Source organism: Pristiophorus japonicus, chromosome 23 (genome assembly GCF_044704955.1).
Source record: "Pristiophorus japonicus isolate sPriJap1 chromosome 23, sPriJap1.hap1, whole genome shotgun sequence".
Lineage (NCBI taxonomy): Eukaryota > Metazoa > Chordata > Chondrichthyes > Pristiophoridae > Pristiophorus > Pristiophorus japonicus.
In genome coordinates, this window is record NC_091999.1 from 57,989,705 (window position 1) to 58,003,087 (window position 13,383).

The 13,383-nt window shown below is 43.1% G+C and overlaps 2 pseudogenes; both read left to right on the forward strand.

The window, feature by feature from the left end:
• The window catches only part of LOC139235559 (zinc finger protein 256-like), a 29,720-nt pseudogene extending 18,992 nt beyond the window's left edge, over positions 1–10,728 (forward strand).
• Positions 10,729–11,082: 354 nt separating this feature from the next.
• Positions 11,083–13,383, forward strand: part of LOC139235560 (igW heavy chain V region W26-like) — a 29,847-nt pseudogene continuing 27,546 nt past the window's right edge.

Genomic DNA, 13,383 nt, shown 5'->3' on the forward strand with positions numbered 1-13,383 from the left:
AAATTATAATTTGCTTTTCTATTTTTTTCAATTTTGTAATAGGTTATTGTCAGAAGCACTTTTCAGACAGGCTGATAATTTGATGTAACCAGCACAGCAAACGTATACGTCTGTTCTTGTTCCAAAATACCAAAATCTAATGTCCCTAATTAAATGTTCGGTGAGATTATGTAGAGAAGGGAGGAAATGAGGCTTGCAGGAAAGAAGGTTCTTTGAATGAACAGTTTGTGAGGCAGGTTTGTGACTCGTCTGCATGAGGTTAAAGGCATGAAATGGAAAAGGACACAACCAGTGACACTTATATTGTCAATAATGGTTTCTGTGTTAATTACTCATCATCATAGGCTGTTCCTCGGAATCAAGGAAGACTTGCTTCCACTCCTGTAGTAAGTTCTTTGGTGGCTGAACAATCCAATACGAGAGCCACTGACTTGTCACAGATGGGGCAGATAGTCGTTGAGGGAACGGGTAGGTGGGACTGGTTTGTGTACGCTCTTTCTGCTGCCTGCACTTGATATCTGCATGCTCTCGGCGTTGAGACTCGAGGTGTTCAGAGAATTACTATCTCCTAAGCCTCATCATCATCATCATAGACAATCCCTCGAAATTGAGGAAGAAATGCTTCCACTCTAAAAGTGAGTTCTCAGGTGATTGTACAGTGCAATATGGGAATTATAGTCACTGTCACTGGTGGGACAGACAGTCGCTGATGGAAAGTCTGGGTGAGGAGTCTGCTTTGTCAGATGCTCCTTCCACTACCTTCGCTTGTTTTCTGCATGCTCTCGGCGATGAGACTCGAGGTGTTCAGTGCCCTCCTGGAAGCTCTTCCCTCGCTTATGGTGGACTTTGGCCAGGGATTCCAAGGTGCCTAATATCCTACTGACTATCCCAACCACTAACCCCAATCCTAACAAATAACAACAACCACTAAACCCTAAACCCGCGCCCAAACCCAGTCCCGAATCAAAGGTTGTTCACAGGGATCAGTGGAGGAGCTAAAGACCCGATAATGGAAGTATTTCAACAATTATCTTGATGCAAGAAATTCTGCAAGCTATGTTAGTAACAAGAAATTATATCAACAAAACTATTACATCAGGAAAGACAGTTAAAAAGATCACACATTTCAAAGACGATTACATATAGTAACCACATTCAAAAAGCATTAAACAATGTACAAAATAATAGATTTCCAGTCTTAAGCAACATAATACTTTCAATGGTTGCTTGAAAGGAATGTCATATGAGTGTAATGTGAAACATTCCGGTTCAGTTTATGACACCCACAAGCCGTATACTCATAGAGAACAACCTTGGTATTTGATATCATAAAAGATCAACTGGGGTAGAAGTGAAATAATCTATAGTAAGAAAAGGCCCAAAATGGAACAGTCGGTAACAGAACATTAATTAGTTATTATTATGGAGAAATCAAACATTCGACACACTGTGTTTGAACCAAGCTGATTTATTCAATATTTATAGAAACATAGAAAATAGGTGCAGGAGTCGGCCATTTGGACCTTCGAGCCTGCACCGCCATTCAATGAGTACATGGCTGAACATGCAACTTCAGTACCCCATTCCTGCTTTCTCACCATACCCCTTGATCCCCCGAGTAGTAAGGACTACATCTAATTCCTCTTTGAATATATTTAGTGAATTGGCCTCAACAACTTTCTGTGGTAGAGAATTCCACAGGTTCACCACTCTCTGGGTGAAGAAGTTTCTCCTCATCTCGGTCCTAAATGGCTTACCCTTATCCTAAGACTGTGACCCCTGGTTCTGGACTTCCCCAACATTAATAAGAACATAAGAACAGAAGAACATAAGAATTAGGAACAGGAGTTGGCCATCTAGCCCCTCAAGCCTGCTCCGCCACCCAACAAGATCACCGCTGATCGAGCCGTGGACTCAGCTCCACTTACGCGCCCGCTCCCCATAACCATTAATTCCCTGACTGGTTAAAAATCTATCTATCTGTGATTTGAATATATTCAATGAGCTAGCCTCAACTGCTTCCTTGGGCAGAGAATTTCACAGATTCACAACCCTCTGGGAGAACAAATTCCTTCTCAACTCGGTTTTAAATTGGCTCCCCCGTATTTTGAGGCTGTGCCCCCTAGTTCTAGTCTCCCCGACCAGTGGAACAACCTCTCTGCCTCTATCCTGTCTATCCCCTTCATTATTTTAAATGTTTCTATAAGATCACCCCTCATCCTTCTGAACTCCCAACGAGTAAAGACCCAATCTACTCAATCTATCATCATAACGTAACCCCCTCTTCTCCGGAATCAGCCTCGTGAATCGTTCTGTACCCCTACCAAAGCTAATATATCCTTCCTTAAGAAAGGTGACCAAAACTGCACGCAGTACTCCAGGTGCGGCCTCAACAATACCCTGTACAGTTGCAGCAGGACCTCCCTGCTTTTTACTCCATCCCTCTCGCAGTGAAGGCCAACATTCCATTTGCCTTCCTGATTACCTGCTGCACCTGCAAATTAACTTTTTGGGATTCATGGACGAGGACCCCCAGATCCCTCTGCACTGCAGCATGTTGTAATTTCTCCCCTTTCAAATAATATTCCCTTTTACTGTTTTTTGTCCCAAGGTGGATGAACTCACATTTTCCGACATTGTATTCCATCTGCCAAACCTTAGCCCATTCGCTTAACCTATCTAAATCTCTTTGCAGCCTCTTTGTGTCCTCACACAACCCGCTTTCCCACTAATCTTTGTGTCATCTGCAAATTTTGTTACACTACACTCAGTCCCTTCTTCCAGGTCATCTATGTATATTGTAAACAGTTGTGGTCCCAGCACCGATCCCTGTGGCACACCACTAACCACCGATTTCCATCCCGAAAAGGACCAATTTATCCCGACTCTCTGCTTTCTGTTAGCCAGCCAATTCTCGATCCATGCTAAAACATTTCCTCTGACTCCGCGTACATTAATCTTCTGCAGTAACCTTTTGTGTGGCACCTTATCGAATGCCTTTTGGAAATCTAAATACACCACATCCATCTGTACACATCTATCCATCATGCTCTTTATATCCTCAAAGAATTCCAATAAATTAGTTACACATCATTTCCCCTTCATGAATCCAGCTTGCGTCTGCTTGATTGCAGTATTCCTATCTAAATGTTCCGCTATTTCTTCCTTCATGATAGCTTCAAGCATTTCCCCACTACAGATGTTAAACTAACCGGCCTATAGTTACCTGCTTTTTGTCTGCCCCCTTTTTTAAACAGAGGCGTTACATTAGCTGCTTTCCAATCCGACGGCACCTCCCCAGAGTCCAGAGAATTTTGGTAGATTATAACGAAAGCATTTGCTATAACTACCGCAATCTCTTTTAATACCGTGGGATGCATTTCATCAGGACCAGGGGACTTGTCTACCTTGAGTCCCATTAGCCTGTCCAGCACTACCCCCCTAGTGAAAGTGATTATCTCAAGGTCCTCCTTTCCCACATTCCCGTGACCAGCAATTTTTGGCATGGTTTTTGTGTCTTCCACTGTGAAGACCGAAGCAAAATAATTGCTTAAGTTCTCAGCCATTTCCACATTTCCCATTATTAAATCCCCTTTCTCATCTTCTAAGGGAACAACATTTACTTTAGTCACTCTTTTCCATTTTATATATCTGTAAAAGCTTTTACTATCTGTTTTTATGTTTTGTGCAAGTTTACATTCATAATCTATCTTCCTCTTCTTTATTGCTTTCTTAGTCATTCTTTGATGTCGTTTAAAATTTTCCAACTCTTCTAGTTTCCCACTAACCTTGGCCACCTTATACGCATTGGTTTTTAATTTGATACTCTCCTTTATTTCCTTGGTTATCCACGGCTGGTTATCCCTTCTCTTACCACCCTTCTTTTTCACTGGAATATATTTTTGTTGAGCACTATGAAAGAGCTCCTTAAAAGTCCTCCACTGTAACTCAATTGTGCCACCGTTTAGTCTGTGTTCCCAGTCTACTTTAGCTAACTCTGCCCTCATCCCACTGTAGTCCCCTTTTTTAAGCATAGTACGCTCGTTTGAGACACTACTTCCTCACCCTCAATGTGTATTACAAATTCAACCATACTGTGATCAATCATTCCGAGAGGATCTTTTACTGTGAGAACGTTTAGTATTCCTGTCTCATTACACAGGACCAGATCTAAGATAGCTTGCTCCCTTGTAGGTTCTGTAACATACTGTTCTAAGAAACTATCCCGTATGCATTCTATGAATTCCTCCTCAAGGCAAAGAACAAAAAGGGCCACTGTACAGCAAAATTGTAAAAGGACAAAGGGTGTTAAAAAAAAAGCCTGAAGTCTTTGTGTCTTAATGCAAGGAGTATCCGCAATAAGGTGGATGAATTAACTGTGCAAATAGATGTTAACAAATATGATGTGATTGGGATTACGGAGACGTGGCTCCAGGATGATCAGGGCTGGGAACTCAACATCCAGGGGTATTCAACATTCAGGAACGATAGAATAAAAGGAAAAGGAGGTGGGGTAGCATTGCTGGTTAAAGAGGAGATTAATGCAATAGGAAACACATTAGCTTAGATGATGTGGAATCTATATGGGTAGAGCTGCAGAACACTAAAGGGCAAAAAACGTTCGTGGGAGTTGTGTACAGACCTCCAAACAGTAGTAGTGATGTTGGGGAGGGCATCAAACAGGAAATTAGGGCTGCATGCAATAAAGGTGCAGCAGTTATAATGGGTGACTTTAATATGCACATAGATTGGGCTAGCCAAACTGGAAGCAATACGGTGGAGGAGGATTTCCTGGAGTGCATAAGGGATGGTTTTCTAAACCAATATGTCGAGGAACCAACTAGGGGGTTGGCCATCTTAGACTGGGTGTTGTGTAATCAGAGAGGATTAATTAGCAATCTCATTGTGCGAGGCCCCTTGGGGAAGAGTGACCATAATATGGTGGCATTCTGCATTAGGATGGAGAATGAAACAGTTAATTCAGAGAACTTAAAGAAGGGAAATTTTGAATGTATGAGGCGTGAATTGGCGAGGATAGATTGGCGAATGATACTTAAGGGGTTGACTGTGGATGGGCACTGGCAGACATTTAGAGACCGCATGGATGAACTACAAATATTGTACATTCCTGTCCAGCGTAAAAATAAAAAAGGGAAGGTGGCTCAACCGTGGCTATCTAGGGAAATCAGGGATAGTATTAAAGCCAAGGAAGTGGCAAACAAATTGGCCAGAAATCACAGCGAACCCGGGGACTGGGAGAAATTTAGAACTCAGCAGAGGAGGACAAAGGGTTTGATTAGGGCAGGGAAAATGGAGTACGAGAAGTAGCTTGCAGGGAACATTAAGGCGGATTGGAAAAGTATTTATAGGTATGTAAAGAGAAAAATGTTAGTAAAGACAAACGTAGGTCCCCTGCAGTCAGAATCAGGGGAAGTCATAACGGGGAACAAAGAAATGGCAGACCAATTGAACAAGTACTTTGGTTCGGTATTCACTCAGGAGGACACAAATAACCTTCCGGATATAAAAGGGGCCAGAGGGTCTAGTAAGGAGGAGGAACTGAGGGAAATCTTTATTAGTCGGAAAATTGTGTTGGGAAAATTGATAGGGTTGAAGGCCGATAAATCCCCAGGGCCTGATGGACTGCGTCCCAGAGTACTTAAGGAGGTGGCCTTGAAAATAGCGGATGCATTGACAGCCATTTTCCAACATTCCATTGATTCTGGATCAGTTCCTATGGAGTGGAGGGTAGCCAATGTAACCCCACTTTTAAAAAAAGGAGGGAGAGAGAAAATAGGGAATTATAGACCGGTCAGCCTGACCTCAGTCGTGGGTAAAATGATGGAATCAATTATTAAGGATGTCACAGCAGCGCATTTGGAAAATGGTGACATGACAGGTCCAAGTCAGCATGGATTTGTGAAAGGGAAATCATGCTTGACAAATCTTCTGGAATTTTTTGAGGATGTTTCCAGTAAAGTGGACAAAGGAGAACCAGTTGATGTGGTATATTTGGACTTTCAGAAAGCTTTCGACAAGGTCCCACACAATAGATTAATGTGCAAGGTTAAAGCACATGGGATTGGGGGTAGTGTGCTGACGTGGATTGAGAACTGGTTGGCAGACAGGAAGCAAAGAGTAGGAGTAAATGGGTACTTTTCAGAATGGCAGGCAGTGACTAGTGGAGTACCGCAAGGTTCTGTGCTGGGACCCCAGCTGTTTACATTGTACATTAATGATTTAGACGAGGGGATTAAATGTAGTATCTCCAAATTTGCGGATGACACTAAGTTGGGTGGCAGTGTGAGCTGTGAGGAGGATGCTATGAGGCTGCAGAGTGACTTGGATAGGTTATGTGAGTGGGCAAATGCATGGCAGATGAAATATAATGTGGATAAATGTGAGTTTATCCACTTTGGTAGTAAAAACAGAGGCTCAGACTATTATCTGAATGGTGACAGATTAGGAAAAGGGGAGGTGCAACGAGACCTGGGTGTCATGGTACATCAGTCATTGAAGGTTGGCATGCAGGTACAGCAGGCGGTTAAGAAAGCAAATGGCATGTTGGCCTTCATAGCGAGGGGATTTGAGTACAGTGGCAGTGAGGCGTTGCTACAGTTGTACAGGGCCTTGGTGAGGCCACACCTGGAGCATTGTGTGCAGTTTTGGTCTCCTAACTTGAGGAAGGACTTCTTTGCTATTGAGGGAGTGCAGCGAAGATTCACCAGACTGATTCCCGGGATGGTGGGACTGACCTATCAAGAAAGACTGGATCAACTGGGCTTGTATTCACTGGAGTTCAGAAGAATGAGAGGGGACCTCATAGAAACGTTTAACATTCTGACGGGTTTAGACAGTTTAGATGCAGGAAGAATGTTCCCAATGTTGGGGAAGTCCAGAACCAGGGGTCACACTCTAAGGATAAGGGGTAAGCCATTTAGGACCGAGATGAGGAGAAACTTCTTCACCCAGAGAGTGGTGAACCTGTGGAATTCTCTACCACAGAAAGTAGTTGAAGCCAATTCACTAAATATATTCAAAAGGGAGTTAGATGAAGCCCTTACTACTCGGGGGATCAAGGGGTATGGCGAGAAAGCAGGAAGGGGGTACTGAAGTTTCATGTTCAGCCATGAACTCATTGAATGGCGGTGCAGGCTAGAAGGGCTGAATGGCCTACTCCTGCACCTATTTTCTATGTTTCTATGTTTCTACCCCGTGTGATTTCATTTGACCAATCGATATGTAGATTAAAATCCCCCATGATTACTGCTGTTCCTTTTTCACATGCCTCCATTATTCCCTTGATTATTGTCCGCTCCACCGTGAAGTTATTATTTGGGGGCCTATAAACTAAGCCCATCAGTGACTTTTTCCCCTTACTATCTCTAATCTCCACTCACAATGATTCAACATTTTGTTCATTAGAGCCAATATCGTCTCTCACAACTGCCCTGATATCATCCTTTATTAACAGAGCTAACACCCCTCCTTTCCCGTCTTGTCTATCTTTCCGAATTGTCAGATAACCTGTATGTTTAATTCCCAGTCTTGGCCACCCTGCAACCTCGTTTCTGTAATGGCCACCAAATCATACCCATTTGTAATGATTTGTGCCGTCAACTCATTTACATTATTTTGAATGCTGCGTGCGTTTTGGTAGAGTATTTTAATACTAATTTTTACACCATGATTTTTAGTTTTGACCCCTCCTGCAGCCCCTTTATATTCATACATATTGTTCCTTCTTATCACCTTGTGGTTTCCACTTCCACCAGTGCTACTCTGCTTTGTTGCCTCCTGGCTTTTGCATTCTTTCTTGGGGTTCTGTTCATCTGAGCTCTCACCCACTCCAGCTAGCTCAGAGACCTCTCCTGGGTACCCATCCCCCTGCCAAGCTAATTTAAAGCCCTCCCAACTGTACTTTCAAAACCACGCGCGGGAACATTGGTCCCGTCGCTGTTGAGGTGTATCCTGTCCCGACTTGCACAGGTCCCACCTTCCCCAGAAGCGGTCCCAATTGTTCAGGAAACTAAAGCCCTCCCTCCTACACCAACGGGAGAGTGGAGAGCACCAGCTCCAAATGTCGCAGGAGAGAGAGTGGAGAGCACCAGCTCCAAATGTCACAGGATAGAGCGAGGAGAGCACCAGTTCAAACTATCACAGGACATTAATATAGAACATTAATCTCCAGCGCAGATATAGGGGTTATTAAGATCAGCAGAAACAAACAATAACTGCCAGAATGAATATGGTTCAGTGCCCAATGCAATCCCAGTAAATCCTGTTCAATTCACCAACGCAGTATTACACTTTGAAGTGTAATTATCCGACATCACCTCCTCACCCTTCTTTTTTCTCATGCATTCAGCAGCCAGAGGCAAATCCGCAATAAATACTGCAAAGCTCGAGCCAGAAAAAATGTAATTGCCTTTGGGAAGTGTCTGCTCTAGTTACATTAGACAATGCCATAGGAACTGTTCCTTTAACCATTCAATATTGCCAGGTGTCTAACAGCGTCATTTATTACTGTTCACTGGGTACAATGTGCTCTGTGCACAATGTGCATGGTTGAAAGCCGGCTTTTCCCATCTGTCAAGCTCCAACTTGACAGATCCTCCACATCTCAGCAGCCAGCACATTCGGATGGGCAAGATTGCGTTATTTATCCATATCTTGCCCAGTAAATGTCCTGAAAACTTGAACCTGATAAAAGCATTTGCATAGCCTTCTTTTAGAGGCATAGAGTTTTAAATCATAAAATTCATAGAAAAATAAAATTTAAAACACATTTTTTGTCAAAAGCCCTGCCCACTGAGGTAAGTTTATTTTAAAGTGGAAATTAAAAAAAACTTTTAAAAATTTGGAAAGTTTTTTTTAATTGGACAAAAATAGCTTTAATTTAAATAAATATTAAATATGTGGTGTATTTTCTATTTTTTTCTTTTTGTTTTGATGTTTGGCGGGTGTGTTTCTCAATCATAATAATCGGAATACCAACTTATGGAGTTCCCATTATTTTAAATGAGAAAATATTGTATCGTGATTGGCTGCCCAGGGCCATGTGATTCCAGCTCAAGCTTATGGACGTTAAGACGTGCACGCCTCCGCTGCACAGCGTGGAGGCCTCAAGGCCTGAATTGATGGTAGTCGCAGCATTTGAAGGTCGTTCTGCAACTTTTAAAATTTTTTAGTCAATCGCCTTCGGGAAGACCTCGACTGGGATTTCTAGGCCATTATTAAAAAAGAATGTAAAGATTGCAGTTGCGACTGTGTTTGCTGACAGAAATTTCGATGTACCACATGGTCGAGACCGTGCCTGTGATTGTATCAAAACCTAATGTGCAGCGTCAGGAAAACATTGTGCCAATTTGGAACAGTAAGAGGAGGGCAGACCTTCCAATGATGAAGTTTCTTCTTGAGAACTTAACTTTGGTATTTTTTGCCCAAGAGCGCACACTTTAATAGGTTTAAAGTCCATGTTAAGAAAATACACAAAGGAATGTATTACACATTTGTTCGTGTTCCTTTGTGAACTTTGCTGACCTGACGATTTGCCAGATCATTTTGCATTATCCTTTGATTTCCTCAGGGTTAAAATGGAGTAGGGAGTGGCCTCGTGTCAGACAGAGAGATTAAAGCTTGAGTAGAGTGGGCCTATATTCTCTGGAGTTTAGAGGAATTAGGTGATCCCATTGAAATGGGGACAATTTTAAGAGGGCTTGGCAGTGTCGATGATGAGAGGATGATTACCCTCGCTGAAATTCTAGAACGAGGGTTGATAGACCCAGCATAACGGGTCAGCCATTTAGGACTGAGATGAGGAGGGATTACTTCACTCAGAAGATGGTGAATATTTTGAATTTTTATGTTCCCGGGGGCTGTGGAGGCTCAGTCGTTGTATATTCGAGGCAGAGGCCAATAGATTTTTGGGCTCAAAACGAATATGGCGATGGGAAGTGGAGATGATGTACAAGTTCAGCCATGACCTTATTGACCGGCAAAGCAGGCTGGAAGGGCTACCTGACCTTCTCCTGCACATATTTCTTACGTTCTTATGTTCTTCAGAGGAAACTAGTCACGGACGAAGGGGGCAGTCTTGAAGGGAGCAGCAGTGCAAAGCTGGCAATAGCGAATCGGCTGCACATTTTACAAGGCCGACAAAGACCAATGTCATGACAGAATGTTAGACCGAAGAAAAGAAAGACACCAAGATATAATCCGAGTAGTAATTGAAGCCGACTCTTAAAGCTTTCCTAGTTTACTAACATTACAATTCGATTGCAAAAATATTTTGCCGCATGCTTTAACTCCTCCCTGAATTTTTTCTGAGTCACTTCATAAATAGACGTGTTGGTGCAGCAACTTAGGAGCTGGAGCATGTTTCCCCTTTCCTGGCGAATGAACCTGGGGTCATTGAAATTGGAACCTGCGAAATAAGATTCGTTTGTAATTTTCACATACAAGAAATCTACAACATACGTCATCCATAACAGGATAAAACTGCCCGAGATGGTGAAGAGTAAAATGATGGACTTTCTGCGCCTCTCCATCTCTGGATCACTCTCATTCTTTCCATTGATGTGGGCCCGGAGCCTCCTGCGGGCTCTGTTGGCTCCTACAATGTCTCTGACGGTCAGAGCATTCAGCAGCAAGATCAGGAAGAACGGGAGGCCTGGGTTTAAAAGACGAGCAAACCAATCATACGCTGTCCACGCGAGTGAAGTGTAGAAGCTGGATTTAATATTACAAAACCAAGGGACCTTGTTGATTATATCGAGTGGTTCGTATATAAAGTACCAGCGAACGCTTTTTAAACAGCTCAGTAAACAGACCGTTCATATAACCACAGCCGCTGTTTTCTCGGTGCAATAATTTGTTTTCAGCTTCTGGCAACAAATGGCTACAAATCGATCAAAGATGAAAGCGACCGTTAATCAGACCGAACTCTCCGTGGCTGCATACATTACCACAGTACTAAGAGTACACGCCGGGGTCAGGGACAAGAAACTAACTGGAAAATAAATGCCACTATTCCGATTGAATATCACAGCTGTGATAACGACCAGAAGATCCGTCACCGCCATGGACACAAGGTACCGAGTGATACATCTGGAGAGACCGCACCTTCCTCGGGACAGGATCACAATTGCCACTAAATTAACTGAGAGTAAGAAGAAAGTTAACATTGGGAAGCTACCAGTCAAAGTCTCAGCAAACACCTAAGTGTGACAGTTATTCTGTGACATTTTGAGACTTCATCCAACCACATCAGAACACCGTTTACAAAATATACCCCAAAAAATATTAGTGCGTTTCCAGTGTCACCTGTATCTCGACATTACTCGCGATAATTAGTTGTCAACTGTAGGATACAGTATAATATAACAGGAAAGTAGCTTCAAAATATAATCGTCAGTATTAATAACTTTGTATTATGAGAATGTATTATTTGATAGAGCCGACCACGGTTTAGATGTGGCCATTGGGATACTGCATGATAATACTCAGTAAGCAGGAGGATTCATGTTAATGCAATTTAAGGAGCATCAAAGGGTATGTGTAAGAATTCTCGCTTGTATGGAGCTAACACGCCTCCAAACTGTTCTAGATTCTGTTGATATCTGATCTTTATAACCAAACAAACTCGATATCTTCAACACAAACACAACTCTAATCCCAGCGAGACTGGAGTGTCTATGGTGCCACACTTCCATTTACAGGTGATGTGGCACATGACAACAGAAACACGACATGAGAATAATCTCAGAATTGATAGGTTCACAGCTACTGATCTCACATCTAGGTGTATAAATCGGCAAAAGCTCACGGAGCGAAATTGCCCTGCACCCTGATTGGTGTTGGTAACCTGCTGGGGTTGGGACGTCCTGCTCCCAGTGTGGAAGTCCCACCCCGATTGCTGAATTGTGCTTATTGCCGCTCAAATGAAATGGAGTGCAAACTCGCGCATTCCACTTACTTTAGAGGCGGTACCAGCAGCGCTAACAGGGTGAGTAGTGCAGTGCTACACAGATGCTCCACATAACGCTGATGCGGTTTAATGCCCCTACCCTTCGCCTAAAGCGGACGGCCTCTGTGCACTTTGCAAACCTCTGGTGGTCTCCACTAAACCGCCAGGACAGCGTGGAACCGGCCCTGCAGCCCGGCACCCAAAAGAGAATAACGGGCTCCACGATGGTGGCTCGGACCATAAGAACATAAGAACATAAAAAATATGAACAGAAGTAGGTTATACGGCCCCTCGAGCCTGCTTTGTCATTCAATAAGTTCATGGCTGATCTGATCATGGACTCAACTCCACATCACCACCCGCTCCCCATAACCCCTTATCCCCTTATCGTTTAAGAAACTGTCTATTTCTGAATTTAAATTATTCAGTACCCCAGCTTCCACAGCTCTCTGAGGCAGCGAAGTCCATAGATTTACAACCATCTGTAAGAATAAATTCCTCCTCATCTTTGTTTTAAATCGGCGGCCCCTTATTCTAAGATCATACCCCCTAGTTCAAGTCTCCCCCATCAGTGGAAACAGTCTCTCTGCATGCATTTTGTCAAACCCGCTCATAATCGTATACGTTTCGATCAGATCACCTCTCCTTCTTCTGAACTCCATAGACTATAGGGCCAACCTTCTCAGCCTTTCCTCATAAATCAACTCCAGAATTCCCGGAAGCAACCTAGTGAACCTTCTCTGAACTGCCTGCAAAGCAATGATACCCTTCCGTATATATGGAAACCAAATCTGCACACATTATTCCAGGAGAGGCCTCACCAAAACTTTTTATAGCTGTAGCAAGCCTTCCCTGTTTTTATACTCCATCCCCTTTGCAATAAAGGCCAAGATACCATTGGCCTTACTGATCACTTGCTGCACCTGCGTACTATCCTTTTGTATTTCATGTACAATTACGCCCAGGTCCCGTGGACTGCGGCACTTTGCAATCTTTTGCCATTCAAATAATGACTTGCTCTTTGATTTTTTTCGGCCAAACCCTCTCACACTTTCGAACATTTTAGTCCATCTGCCAAATGTTTTGTCCACTCACTTAGCCTTTCAATTTTCTTTGCAGATTTTTGTGTCCCACTCACACATTTGTTTTCCTCCCATCTTTGTATCGTCAGCAAACGTGGTTACGTTACACTCAGTCCTTTCTTTGAAGTCATGAACATAGATTGTAAATAGTTGGGGTCCCAGCGTGATCCCTGCATCACCCCACTAGTTACTGGTTGCCAACCAGAGAATGAACTATTCATCCCGACACTCTGTTCTCTGCTTGTTAGCCAATCCTCTTTACATGTCACAACCAAGTGAACTTTATCTTGTGCAGTACCTTTGACCATGCCAGATGGGTACATGTAGAGCCAA